Consider the following 13,569-nt stretch of genomic DNA (forward strand, 5'->3'; position numbering starts at 1 on the left):
AGGAGGAAGACACCAGAATAGTCTCTGCAGCACTGATGTTACGCACTTTCTGCGAGAGCCATCTCCATGTAAGTGGAATAATTTGGTGCCGTTTCGAAATCTCTACAAAACTTAAAAGAAAAACTCTATATAGGGCACAACGAAGGAACCCAACCAGGCAACCACGACTATAGGGTCAACAACCTTTTCATTCCTTCAAGTGCTGGAGAAGGGGGAAGCGTCGTCGCTGTGGGTATCAGGGCATCTCCCAACGTTTCGTTTATCTATCTTGAGAAGTACAGGCATTTTTGCCATATTCCAAATGGGAAACCGAGGCACTGCTTATGCAGTTTGTGAACTAGAGGGAAATTGTGGGCATGGAAAGAAGCGGATGCCGGTCGCCCACAATCTGACCATGAGATCATCATTCATCACTAGCAAAATACCAGCCATAACAAGAAAGCTTGGAGATTTTGGGTTCTCCGGCAGAGAGATCTCCCCTGAAGTGAAAGCACAAGGCTGAACCAGATTACGAATTCAACCAAAAAATCTCCATTGAAGACAATTCTGCTACGTCGAATTTTGGATGAAAAGGTTAAAGCCAGCAAGGCTGGCCACAAACTGGCCTAAAGAGACGTGAGTAAAAAAAGCTTCCCAAGGGCTGAACACAAACACAGAGCATCAGAAGGGGAAACTATGTAAACCACAGAGAACAGCAGAGAATACGCACAGTCGAGCGTACTGACAGAGCCAGAAACGTCAGTGAGGAGCATCACGAAAGCACGAGAAAGTCAAGGACAGCCAGAGAAACACCCATGGTGTAAGTCACAGAAAAACTCTGTGCGTACGTGTGCGTGCGGGCACACATGTATTTAGTGCTGGCAGGAAAAAAACGACCTTGGAATACCGAGCAAAATGGTCTCCTGCTGTTTGCTTCAGCCTGCATTCGGAAAAACCAGCCTCTGCAAACACGCTCTGTGAATCAGCCCGATCGCCTCCGAGAAATACCTGGCTGTCATCGATATCCTCTTTCAACAGACGATCACAAATATTGGCTAATCATTCTGGTCAAAAGAAGTAACCATGCATACCGGGAGCAGCAACTCCGCGTCAGCTGGAACTAAGCAGATGAGAAAAGATTTCAGGGATCCTGGAAAAGAACTGAAAAGGAAAGTCGAAGTCAAGGTTTGGCAATCTTTGTACGGTGCCACGCCAGGCTTTTTCTTCCCCATGCTACGGGCTCGAGTGTGCCAAAAGAAACCGAGCGGGATCTGGTAGAAGCTGTCTCTTGAACAGGCAGGGATCTGCTAGTCAACGGTATCTTGCTTCTACGCAAGACAGCGGCTTTTGCTGAGTGTAGAGCTCAGCGAGAGTCAGAAATTGCAAACTGCTGCCTCTTGCAAACGAGTGCCTCCAAATGCCAATGCCATTAGCCCCACACCCCATTCACAGTCTGATTGGACATCCACGGGTTGTTGATCCCCGAGCTAAAACATGCGTCCAGTCCTAGATGCAAGAGAAGGCAAAAAAAGGTCAGCGAACTGACTGATGAGAATATTTGGATTTGAGTGATTGAACGATATTGCAGGGAACAGAGAGATCGTGAATTGCAGAGCCAGCATCTTTCCAACTAATAAGACACCTTCCCAGATGAAACTGCTGATGCATCCAGGAAAGGAATAAGCTAAACACAAGAGAAGGACGCTTAGAAGGGCAAATGAGGTTCAAAGTCAGACAAGAGCGTCCATAAAGAAAATGAATTTTCTATTGCTATATATGGGTGCAAGGAGTCTGAATAACAAGCGGGAACAAATAACATCCTGACCGGCAATAAGACAAAAAAATGAAATCTGGTGCGATGAGTGTGTGACTGGACTTCAAAATCATTAGTTTGACGGTGTTCAGATATGAAAGGGAAGAGACGGCTGCAATGTACTCCTACAAAGAGGGGGGGAAAAAAGGCTCACCTCTTTGACAGTTACCGGTACCGCAGAAGAACTGAATTTCCAGGGCTACTCGGCTGTAACTCGGGGTGTTGTAACGGGTGAAGCCCAGGAGGGAGGTTCTGGGAAGCACCAAGACAGGGAGCAGGGTACGTGACTCCATAAAGGGGGAAAAAAAAAAAAAAAAAGATGTGGGGTTATGGAGGAGACAGGAGGGGTACAGAAACTCTCCTGCAGCAAGTCATTATAGGGGATTAGTTTCCCAAAATGCTAGGTGACAATTTATAACACAAAGTAATTATTTTGGACCTCATTACAGCCAATAAAGCTGCGGTAATCACTGGACTGGAAGACTTGAGAGGGGAGAAAAAGAACAGACTCGCATTTACATATATCTAAGTCTCATAATTCAATCAAGATTGCAAAATGTCTTGATTTAAATAATTAATTTTAACTTGTATGATGTTTGTACTTTTTACTTATCATCTTAATGAAATATCAACGTAATGAAACTAGGCATCACTTAAGACGTTGATTTTTCACAAATATAACTTAGCAGAGGAAAATTTAAGGAATTTGCATATAGATGATCCACTTACATTCACTCACAAAGTTTCAAAGTGCTTTTGGGATCAAAAAGGAAATAGCTACAGAGCGGAGTTTGGAAAAGCTTCTAAAGCAAATTAGAGATTTAACTCCCCTTGCAATCCATGGGAAGATACTAGAAAAATTCTTAAGGAACCTCTATAAAAGCAACTACAGGATAAAGCAAAAAATGAAACAGCACGGATGCGTCAAGATCAAACCGTGTCAAACCCAAATAGCCTGGTGAAACTCAATAAAGACAAGCGCAAGAGCAGCGTACGCTGCGCAGGTGGAGAGTCGCTAGCTAGGCTGATGGACAAGAGAAAATAAGCTAGAGGGTATATTGGATTACGAATGAATAGAAGTCAACAATACAATGGATTTGCAAAAAAAAAAAAAAAAAAAAAGGGCATTTCAGGTTGTTTTAATAGAGTGCCACATGGAAAACAGCATTATTTCATTTTCTACGATGCTGACAAGGCCACGGAGTACTGCGTCCGTGTACAGAGAGAAGTAAACACATCAGAGTACAGAGGAAAGCTGCAAAAATAATAAAGAGATTTGGAAACAATATGAGCCATGAGAACAGATTAAAGGACCTTGTTCAGCCTAGAGGAAAGAAAGCTGAAGGAGAATGCAACACGCTCCCATCAGTGACCACGGAGGCAAGGGGATGGGTTATTTCGCTCGTCCTCTGGAGTAAAGCAGAAGTATCTTAATTTGCCAGAGACAGAAGATATTGGAAAAGCTTTAAACTAAATTGGTTAAGCACCCACTACCAGCTAGCTAAGGAGGCCGGGTACCTCCTAAACTGGAAGATTTTAAGGAAAAATGGGAAACATATTTGTCAGGGATGCTCTAGAGACACTTTATTTTGCCTCAAGGAGGGAAATGGACCAGAGAGCCTCCCGAGCTCTCTACCAGCTCTGTATTTCGGTAAGGAAAGGTGTCTCAGAAGCCTAGGCTGTTAACCAGAGTCCTCAAAGAGTCCTCCACCATTTCTGAGACCCCGAGGGTTCATTTTCAATATTTTTTGGAATGCAGGAGAAAATTTGGAAGACAAACATTTCTAACGTGACAACATAAGGAGAGGGCAAAAAGATGACTCAAGTAACTATCAGTCAGTTAGCCAGACATCGGCTCTGGATAAAATAAGGGAAAACTGAATCAGACTTGATCTGGACTTAAAAAGGACAGGAACAAAATTAATGACCGTCAACTCAATGTTATGGAAAAGAGGCCTTGTCAAACAAAGCTGATTTCATCCTTAGATGAGATTCAAAATCAGGTTGATAAAGGTAACTGCTGCAATGTAACAGGCAAACTTTTGTTGAGCATGACATCTTGATTAAAAAATTACCACTATACTATGTCAACAAAGCACGCTAAACGGATTTCGAGTTGGCCAACTGACAGATGACTAAAAGCAGTCATCCGTGGAAAATCACCGTCAACAAAGTTAGCTGTAGGAGGGTTCTTCTGAGCTTGATACGGAGCCCGGCACAATTCAAGAGGTCCACTATAGATGTGGAAATTAATATAATCACAGACAAGATTTGTGAATGGTCCTCTGGATGACAGATGAAGAGGACAGGCCGACACTACACAGCAATTCGAACTGCAAAGGCCACTCAAAGTAGATTTCAGTACAACCAAATGCAAGGTACTACATCTAGGAAACAAAATCTGAAAGCCAGAGACCCTGAAACACAATCTGAGGTACTGCCAGGCCAGAAACTGCCCTACACTTCCCAGCTCAATGCCACATGTTTAACTTGCCCAAAATAAAAGCTGAAAGACCACTTGGTTATGGAATTATGAGTTCCCTCCAATGGGAAAAGTTATCGGGTATTAAAGGACCTTTTAATTTAGCCAAGAAAAGGCTTTTGGAAGCAATAGTTGGAAACTAATTCAAATTAGACCTCAATTTTTTAATCAGAGGGTTAATTGCTGAAAATATATCAAGAGAAGTGGCAGATTCTTCATGACTTGAGGTCTTCAAACTAAGACTGACTGTCCTGGTAGAAGGTAAACACCCCAAAATTAATAGTCAGTAGGCTCCTTTTCCAGGGAAAATGTAAGGATCTGTGGTTTCGAGGAGGTCAGTCTAACGAAGCCTTCAGCTCTAGGAATTCTTGTCTAAGTCCATACAGAAAGTCACCAATGCAGCATCTGAGCCCATCCCAGTAGCACACAAAGCAAATCAAATCCATCTCCTGGCCGCCGCAGAGGGAGAAGCAGCACAGCACCTGATCCAACCTTGCTGTGGAACGTCAGCAAGAAATCTCCAGGCTCCGTTCTTCCATGGTGAAAACAGAGATAGTACATCTACGCACAAGGATCTTGCAAGGCTTAACCCAGGGAGGTCTGCAAAGACCTTCTGAGAATCTTGGACAGAAGCAGCCTCAATGGTATATACAGCTACAGGTCACCGCGGTAGAGGCAGCATCAGAAAGGAAAGGGGTAATCTCTTGGACCACCTTCGCAGTGGTGTTGTGGAAGAGAGGGAGAGAACGACACACTTCGTGCTGGACGCTTTGCTAAACGGCAATCCCAAAGCAACCAAGAACTCTCAGGGTTTTATGCCTTTCCTTCAGAAGTTGCTGCTAACATAAAATGAGGGCTTCGATTCACAAACCAGCAAAAACTCTAGATAACACCGACCTGCTGTAAAACACTCCAACATCATTTTACAAAGCCTAAAGCCATTTAAGACATTATTTCTTGATGGTAATGCTAAAGAACACATACGTAAAAATCAAACTGCAGGAATGATGAAAGACAAGCTGAAACTGAGATGAGAACAAGTACGATACCACATTTATCTTCTGAGCCCAGAACTTAAGTCTACTACCACAGAAGCAGCCAACTCAAACCAAGTATCTTCTCTACAACTTCAATGTTTGTGTGGGTGTTATATATAGACAGTGAAAAAATTCTTATGGAAAGAAATATTTTCTTGAGCTTCCAAACGAGATCAGTCCATATTCAGAAGACTCAGCTAGCCGCCCAGTTCAGCAGCTGGGATTTGGATGCTACAGTAAAGAAACTATTTCTCAAATTTATGGCACTGCATTTTAAGACTTCAAAAATTTTGTTGTGAATACAAGTCAAATCAAGAGCAAACTTGAGCTTTAACCAATTTACCTTGCATTGGTTTCACCTCTTACTTGCACCACGATCAGAGGCAAGGATGACCGACAGGAGAGCGTTGAGGTGACCCTGTTCTCGTGGCCAGGTGACCACCCTCTGAATACAGCACCAGCCACTCCAGGACAAGAGCAGGGCATGCGTAAGACAAGTCTGATTTCTTCCTCCACACAGTCACAAGGCCAAAGGGAACCCTTATTCTAGCTGCCTATACCACACAACGTTGAACCTGAAAAATATGTGGAACGCTGTAGTTTTTGCAAAAGCCATTAAATGTCTCATTAAGTTATGACATACGCAGGAAACTGAAGAAAATTATTTGCTGAATAAACTACTACAGAATAAATGTTCATATGGGGACCGATTCCAAAGTAATTGTACTTTAAATGCTCACAAGCTTAATTCAAAATACTTTTCAACGGGGACAAGTCCTTAGAGCCTGCCTGACCGTATAGACACTACATTCATCTTGGTTGAAAAATCATCAGCAACTGTAATGAGTGATCTTACTTTGTCCACCTTAATGGCAGGAGAAGATCAAACACGCTTGGAGACTTCCTTCAGTTAGGGCCAAGTATCTCTAGAAACAGCTTAACCAAGTAGTACCCATGTAGGGACATTTAAACGAGTCATTTTCCAGAGATCACCTCCAACTCTGTCTTGTCAATAAATACAAAACAAGGTGTCTCATATGTAAAACATATATATATAAATATATATATATATATACGCACACACAGAATGCCATTAAGTCCAAAATCTTGCATTGAACAGGATGACCCACAGAACAGGAACAGACTTATCTGTTGGGACTGCGAAGAGGCTTAGGAGTTTGTTATGGATAACCACATAAACCCCCCTTGTCCGTTAAAAAAGCAAGTTGCCATCTCCTATAAATTCAAGTGTAAAAAACGGAAAGGAAAATGGGGAAAAAGCAGACTGTGCTCAAAACTTCTCACTAGTCTTCAGGATGTATTTCCAACATCAAAAGGATAAAATCCACACGTTATCAAATTTAGAGAGTTGGGTAACTAACGCCAAAGAAAGCAAAAGCCCAAATACTGTGCTTTAATTCCTGGCAGATAAACAAGAGTCTGATGCCATAAAAGAGCCAGATCTTTTTGATTAAGTTCTACAGCAAATTATAAGCAAGAAGAAAAACCCTGCAGAACCCAAGATGTTATGGTCTATTTTAACTTTTGCTGCAGTCTGCAATCTTTATCCATTTTATCAAAGAATTAGACATGCCTAGCAGGCACGATGGCATCTATTCTTTTCTTGCCAGTTTAGTACTTTTTCTCTCCTAAAATACTCTAAGCTTGTCTTCAATAATCCTCCCAAATCTCAAACCCTTGCTAAGACAAGGAAGGCGAAAATGTTCAGCCTACAAATACACTTCAGCATTAATCTTCCTATTGAGAATGTTATCGTACAAAAGCTATGATAAATCCCATTTTTCTGCTCTGACTTTTACTTTTCCCACCTTCCAGTTTTCCAGGTGACCTTTCCACTCCAGGAGAGAAAGGAAAGACAGGAAAAAGTACAGCCAAATACAAAACAGCATCTCCAACAGAGGACAGGAACGTGGTTTTTCAGCTTTTACAAATCCTATGGCGATAACCTCCTAAATGGTTTGCTGGAGAGCGTCGACAGGCCCACGTTTTTTCCGCCCAGAAAGCACAGAGTCACTTAAAATTCCTTTGCAGTGCTCAGGGTTTTCAGCACATCCATAGTAAACAAAACTCAGAGGAACCTTTTAAAAATGATTCAAGTCCTACTCCCACTGTGAGGAAACCCATGCGTCTCCATCGCCCTCAACAGAACCTCGTTCCCTGTATGGGTTCTTCGAAAAAGAAAGCATTATGCCATGAATATCATCATCATCATCATCGCTTCCCTGCAGGGTTCCAACAGGAAAGAGGGAAGAAATGTAAGGTTTACTTCAATACAAGCATGATCAACCGTGCCAATCTGCTTTCAGACCAAGAGGCTGGGAGAACGAGATTTTAGAAAAATAGACAAATAACAAAATGCTCATATTTGAGTGAAGTTATATATTAAAAAAATCTTTTGGGAAACGACTCCGAATTGTGTATTCATGTTCCCGTTTGGAGCCCAAGACAAGAAAACGGCCTGGTTCTCAAAAGGTGCTTCATACTCAAGAGCTTGCACAAGTTTCAGAAGATCTGCAAATGCTGGATGTACCTTGAGAGCTGGATCTTCCCTGACTGGGATCTTAATTACGGGTCTGGGATTCACGCTTCAGGACGCCCATCGCAAAGCACACCTGCCTCTCAACAAAAGAAAACCCTGAAAATTCACAACTCTCTCTGTCGCTACCGATTCAAACCAACAAGTAAATATAAAATCCCACATCAAGATTATCCACCCAACAAAGCAAAGCCATCGATACACCAGAGCGCAACAATACGAAATACATATCCTAGACACGTTGTTCCAAAACCAGCAAGACAAACAAGCACTTTCTTCCGATTGATTTTTACGGGAAGGCCATCAACCAGCACCTACATAACACTTCCAGCTCTTCCCCATCTGCTCAAAATTTCTCCTCAACTCCCTCCCACTGCCCCTATCTCTTGGTCGGGCAAAGGACCACACGTGCTCCAGCTGCAGGTGACCCGACCAGCCAGCGAGATGCTGTCTGCTAGAAAAATAAGGAGAAGGGTTATGAACCCTGTTCCCTGGGTAGAAGCACTGATTTTATTCTCTCCCCTCTGCTCAGCAGTCAACTTTCTCAAAACTTTAAAAAAAAAAAAATAAAGCTAGACTGTCTTCTACCTCGATGGTCCTTTGAAATCCGGATCAAAGCGCAAAGGGAGTGCAGAACTACCGGTGGGCAGGTACATAGCGCGATCACCTCATCCTTCCTTCCTCAAGAAATCAGGTTTACACAGATTTGCACAAATAAACATAGCACTGCCGCTGACATTTTCCTCTCCTATTTAGTGAAACCAATGTTTTAAACACAAAAATAGGAACAGAATGATTCAGTTGAGTAGAAGGAACAAGAAGGTAACACAATTTATACACCTCTGGAGAACTGCATCCGTGCGACTGGCAGGTAGTCGAGTCACACGGAAATAATTCTTGAAAATTTATTCCCAGTTCTAAAAAGTGACAGATTAAGAGCCAATATTTTTTAATTCAAAGAGTTAAAAGACCGTCAACAGGCAAAAAATTGGTAGGGGGATTTTATTTATTGTCACTGAAACAAAAATCATCATCTATTAATTGAATAGATGCACGATGGCGTACAAGAATCCAGTAACATCAGATGGGACTGACCGATTCGCATTTGAAATCAGCAAAAAACCACTGTTTATGTAGTTTGGAAAAATACTGTAGAATACGACGGGAACGCTGGTCTGATTCAATCATTTTGGATCGAATATTTCTATGGACTGAACATGATGACTTATGGAGTTTAAGCAGCAAAATTGAGTCTAATTGATTACAAAGATCACGGTACATTAAGAAACGAGACCAACGTGAATAGTTACGAACCTCTCCTTCACAGCCAGCTTCTTCTCAGACGTACTATCTTGCCCGCAAATATATCAAAGACGGCGCTGTACAAAAATTACCTCGTTTGCACTTGGAAAGCGATGCAAGAGTCACTCCTCCCCGAGCACGCTGGCTAATAACACAGCTCTCTAGGGGATGCTTCAAATACTTCTTTGTCGTACCAGCGTTGGGAGGAGGAGATTGGCAGGACATCGCACGTCTCTCGCCTCGTGACGAGGGTCAGCCCGAGCACCTCCACGGCGCAGGGAGACGGCGTTCAACCATCCACAGCCGCCCGAGGAGAAGGCGGCCGAGCGCAGCGCCGTCCAGCCGCACGTCAGCGAGCGTGAGGGGAGCTAATTCGGGACCGAAATGCACAGTTAAGAACGCCGCAGTTTAAGGAGAGACTTTATGAATTGCAGAGGAAACAGAAAGTACACGGAGCACTTGTGCTGCGGAAAGGGAAACGGGGGGCCTCTGCAGATACAATCAAGCCCAAAAGGCACGACTGGAAGACAAATGAAGATCATAATCTGGACTGAAGGAAAGAGTGAGCTCAGAAAGGAAGATATAAAAGTTGTATTTCCCTTCTGACAGCCTCATCAACCGCTACCAACCGCTTGAGAGCTGGAAATCGGCAGAGAGTTCCCGGGTGGAAACACGGAGGTTTCTAACTACGGGAGGATAAAGGTCTGAAGCTCTCCTCTGCCGCAGGCAGCAGCAGAAAAATGCCTGGGTTTAAAATAAGATTGAATTATGTTTATGCCAGGGTTGCTGGCTTTCGCAGCAGGTAGGACCGGGTGGCCCAGGAGCTCCATCCCCGCCGCGAATGTCCCGCTTCCCAGCAAAGGAGATCGGTGCCAATCTCACGGCGGTCACCTGTGAAAACTTAGCAAAAGCGGACACTAACCTGGATTAAATACGTGCTTCCCTTGCCTAAAGCGGCTGCATTTGCACCTACGCGTCCAACCTGAGGTTCACAAGCTCTTCTAGACAGATCAGATAATTAAATTTAGACTCAATTTAATTATCATTTTAATTATGCTTTCAGTTGAGGCACTGATGGCCTTTCGCAGAAATGCTTCGCTCTTTCACTTGCCCAAGAAACATTTTCAGGAGCACCGAGAGCAGTTATCACCTTTCTTTCCTGTTTTTCCCCGTTACCCGTGTGATGGGTGACTGATACAGGGGAGCATGAAAACTTCACTGCAAAGAGGGGTTTTAAAAATCCCTAAATAGTGCACCTACTGCAATGCAGACTTATCCTTGAATTTGACAGATGAACGTCACCTAAGATCAGAAAAGATCTCTACAATATGTTCCCCCTAAATGACCGCATCCCATAGTTATTTCACATTATTTTTGACACAATACTGGTGTATCATTTAGGTTTCTCACTCCAAGCAATATTTCCCATTACCGAACAAATTCAAAACACCTTCACGGCACGCAGTCATTTTGCTTCCACTCACTTTGTTCCAAAGAGGAAGGGTTATATATCTACCACTCCAAAAAAGCGTGTCTGTACTAACAGCCAGGAATTTTAATCAACCAAAGAGTATACAAAAAAAAAAAAAAACCAACATACATCTGAACAACAATATCTGAAATACTTAGCACACTGGCATTCAAATGCAAGGCCACTATAAGCACATCATTCAGTAGAGAGAAATCCCTTCCGAAAAATGTAAAGCTTTACTTTGGTAAAAAAAGTTAAGATGCATACGTAGCAAAGTTGATATTTGTAACTTCCAGGACAAAAGTTAATCAGATTTAATACATATTTCATCCCAAAAATACATTGCTAACTGCTATCAGCCCTTTTAATGCCTACATACATCTAGCAAGAACAAATATTCAGACCGTAGTTGTTGATTGGGGTTTTTTTAATGTACTCAACCGTACAGGTCAAGAGAAGCCAGGAAACAGTTAAAATTCAAAATCAGAAAGAACTAAAAAAAAAAAAATAAGCATTTGGCCTCATAGTACTAATTTCCTTTTTCTTTACATTGCTCAACATCGCTCCTCAATTTGAGTTCTAATCAACAACCACTTCACAGTTCACATTTCATGAAATAATGCGGTTGATGCAATCAAGTCCAGCAAAATGTTTCCCTAAAGATGTTTCCATCATTCACATTCCTTTTTAAAAAAAAAAAAGCTCTAGCTTCCTCCATCGCTATTTAACAGCAAGAATAAACACACCACTGCATCTTAAATCATATTTTGATTAAAACATAAATAGAATCACTTGGGGTTTCTTGCTGGTTAGTACAACATGCCTTTGTCCAGGAGAGGGAAGGGGAAAAAAAAAAAAAACTCAACCTGCTCATTTTTCTACATTTGACAGTATTCAGCACTAAATGAATGCCTTTTGAATGAAATTCAGCCTATGGAAATACAAGCCATAACCTGAAAGCTTATCATCATGATGTGCAAGGGGGGGGGGGGGAGAGGGGAAAAAAAAATCCCCCCCAAATCCAACACAGTACAAAACCTTTTTTTGATAATGAATATTTATTTCATTTCCATATTTCAAGGCTCCTCTGTTTTCTATAACGGACTGAAGCGAAGCACCTTTTTGGCATTATTAACCTACGATATAGCGATGGACTTCACTGCCCTGAAAGCCACGACGCCAAATAACAAAGTATTCGAGCAATAACCCTCAAAAAAGATTTTAAAAAAATCACCCCTTTCATAAAAACAAACAGAATCCAGGATTATTTTAAATAGACAGAAAAAACAACGCCACCTTACATCTCACAACCTCGCGTTCTCTGCTTTCGGGCTACAGATGTTGCACGCTGACATCCCCCCGTCTCACCGAACCCGGGCCATTTTTAAACCCCCCGTAAAGGGGAGCGGGACGGAGGAAGAACGGCCACAACTCGGCCCTTCCCATCCCATAAAGTTGCTGGCGGGCTCGTTAATATTCCCTATATCGCTCCCGCCATCGTCATCCCCACGTGCCCCTCTGGGTATTTTCAGTGGGGACGCCGTGAAGCGGTGGTCATCCTCCCATCTCTGGGGTGCACCCACAGCCCCAAACCCCACACCGGCATCTCCTGAGGGTTGAGAGCTGGACACGCAGAAGAAAATCACCCGTGAGCCCCGTCGCTCCATTTCCCTTCTTGGCGCACCAAGGGAAGGTGAAACTTGGCTTGGACCCGGCGGTGGTGGCTCCTCAGCGGGCTCGCCCTCGAGCCCAGCGCCCCGAAAGGCGGCTGCTGAGGTGACCCGAGGCTCCCCCCGACCCCCCTGCACCCCACGCCCGAACCTGGGGGCTTCGAGCCCACTCATTCCCCGTGGGGCTGAAGGCAAACCCTGCCACCAAGGCTGGGGGGGGGGGGGACGGGGGGGACGGGACACACACAACAGGCTCTGGGGGCCGGGTCTCGCCCTCCCCAGGGCGGTGGTCTCCCCTTCCCCCCGGCTCGGGCTCGTCTTCTGCCACGCGTGACCCTCACCCCCGAAGGGGCCACGCAAAGCCCCGTGCCGGGAGGATGCTCCCGCCGCTCCCCACCGCCGCCCCCGGCCCTGTCCCCTCCGGGGCGGGGGGGGGGGGGGGGGGGGGGGGGCTCACAGCCAACCCCCCCACACACACCACCTCCTCCGCGGTCCCCTCACGTCCCCCCCGCCGCTGTCACCCGCCGCCTCACACCCCCCGTCCGCAGCCCTCCCTCAGCGCCGCCGCTGCCGCTCGCCCTCCGGGGGTCCCCCCCTCACCTGCGGCTGCTCGGGCGGCGGCGGCGTCCCCTCTGCCGGTGCGGCGGCGGCAGCGCGCTCCCCCTCCTCCCGCTGCCTGCTCCGCGGCTCCTGCCTCTGCCCGCAGCCGCCAGCCGGTGGGGGAGGGGGCGGCGGCGGCGGGCGGGGGGGGGGGGGGGGGGGAGTACCACCAGCGGGACCGTTACAGGCGCCGCGAGGACTACAGCTCCCGGCATGCCCCGCGCGCCGCCGCCGCGGCTCGGCGCCGGCTGGCCGCCGCGTGGCACGCTGGGTAATGTAGTCCGCGCGGCGGGCGGGGAGGGAGACAGGGCCCGGGCGGTCGCGGGGCGTGCTGGGAGGTGTAGTGCCGGCGCGCTGCCTGCTGGGAGCTGTAGTGCGGCGGGGGCCCCGGCAGGGCGGGGCAGCGAGGCATGCCGGGAGTTGTAGTGCGGCGGGGCATGCCGGGAGCTGTAGTCCGCGCGGGCTGAGGGGAGGACGCGGGCCGCGGCGGGGATCCCCCCCGAGCCGTACAAGGCCGGGCTCCGCGGGGCCCCGGGGCCTGGCCCCGGCTCCGGGACACGGTGCCCGGGCCGCCCGGCGAGCGCGGGGCCACGGGCCTACAGCAGCCAGGCCCGCGGCGGGAGGGGAGGGTAGGAGAGAGCCTCGGGGCCCGGCCTTG

The 13,569-nt window shown here is 46.1% G+C and overlaps 1 protein-coding gene across 6 annotated transcripts in view; it reads right to left on the reverse strand.

Moving 5' to 3' along the window:
- Positions 1 to 13,070, reverse strand: part of FAM168A (family with sequence similarity 168 member A) — a 209,155-nt gene extending 196,085 nt beyond the window's left edge. For 2 of the 6 annotated variants that reach the window (XM_075491332.1, XM_075491327.1), the window contains exon 1: positions 12,912 to 13,050. The gene's annotated coding sequence lies outside the window, so the exon portion shown is untranslated. Of the gene's footprint in view, positions 1 to 1,070; positions 1,090 to 9,262; positions 9,411 to 12,911 lie in introns of those variants that run through there. The other 4 variants (XR_012773866.1, XM_075491333.1, XM_075491331.1 and 1 more) reach the window with 4 other exon arrangements.
- Positions 13,071 to 13,569: the final 499 nt, after the last annotated feature.

The sequence above is a fragment of the Mycteria americana genome, chromosome 1 (assembly GCF_035582795.1).
Source record: "Mycteria americana isolate JAX WOST 10 ecotype Jacksonville Zoo and Gardens chromosome 1, USCA_MyAme_1.0, whole genome shotgun sequence".
In the NCBI taxonomy this organism is placed as follows: Eukaryota; Metazoa; Chordata; class Aves; order Ciconiiformes; family Ciconiidae; genus Mycteria; species Mycteria americana.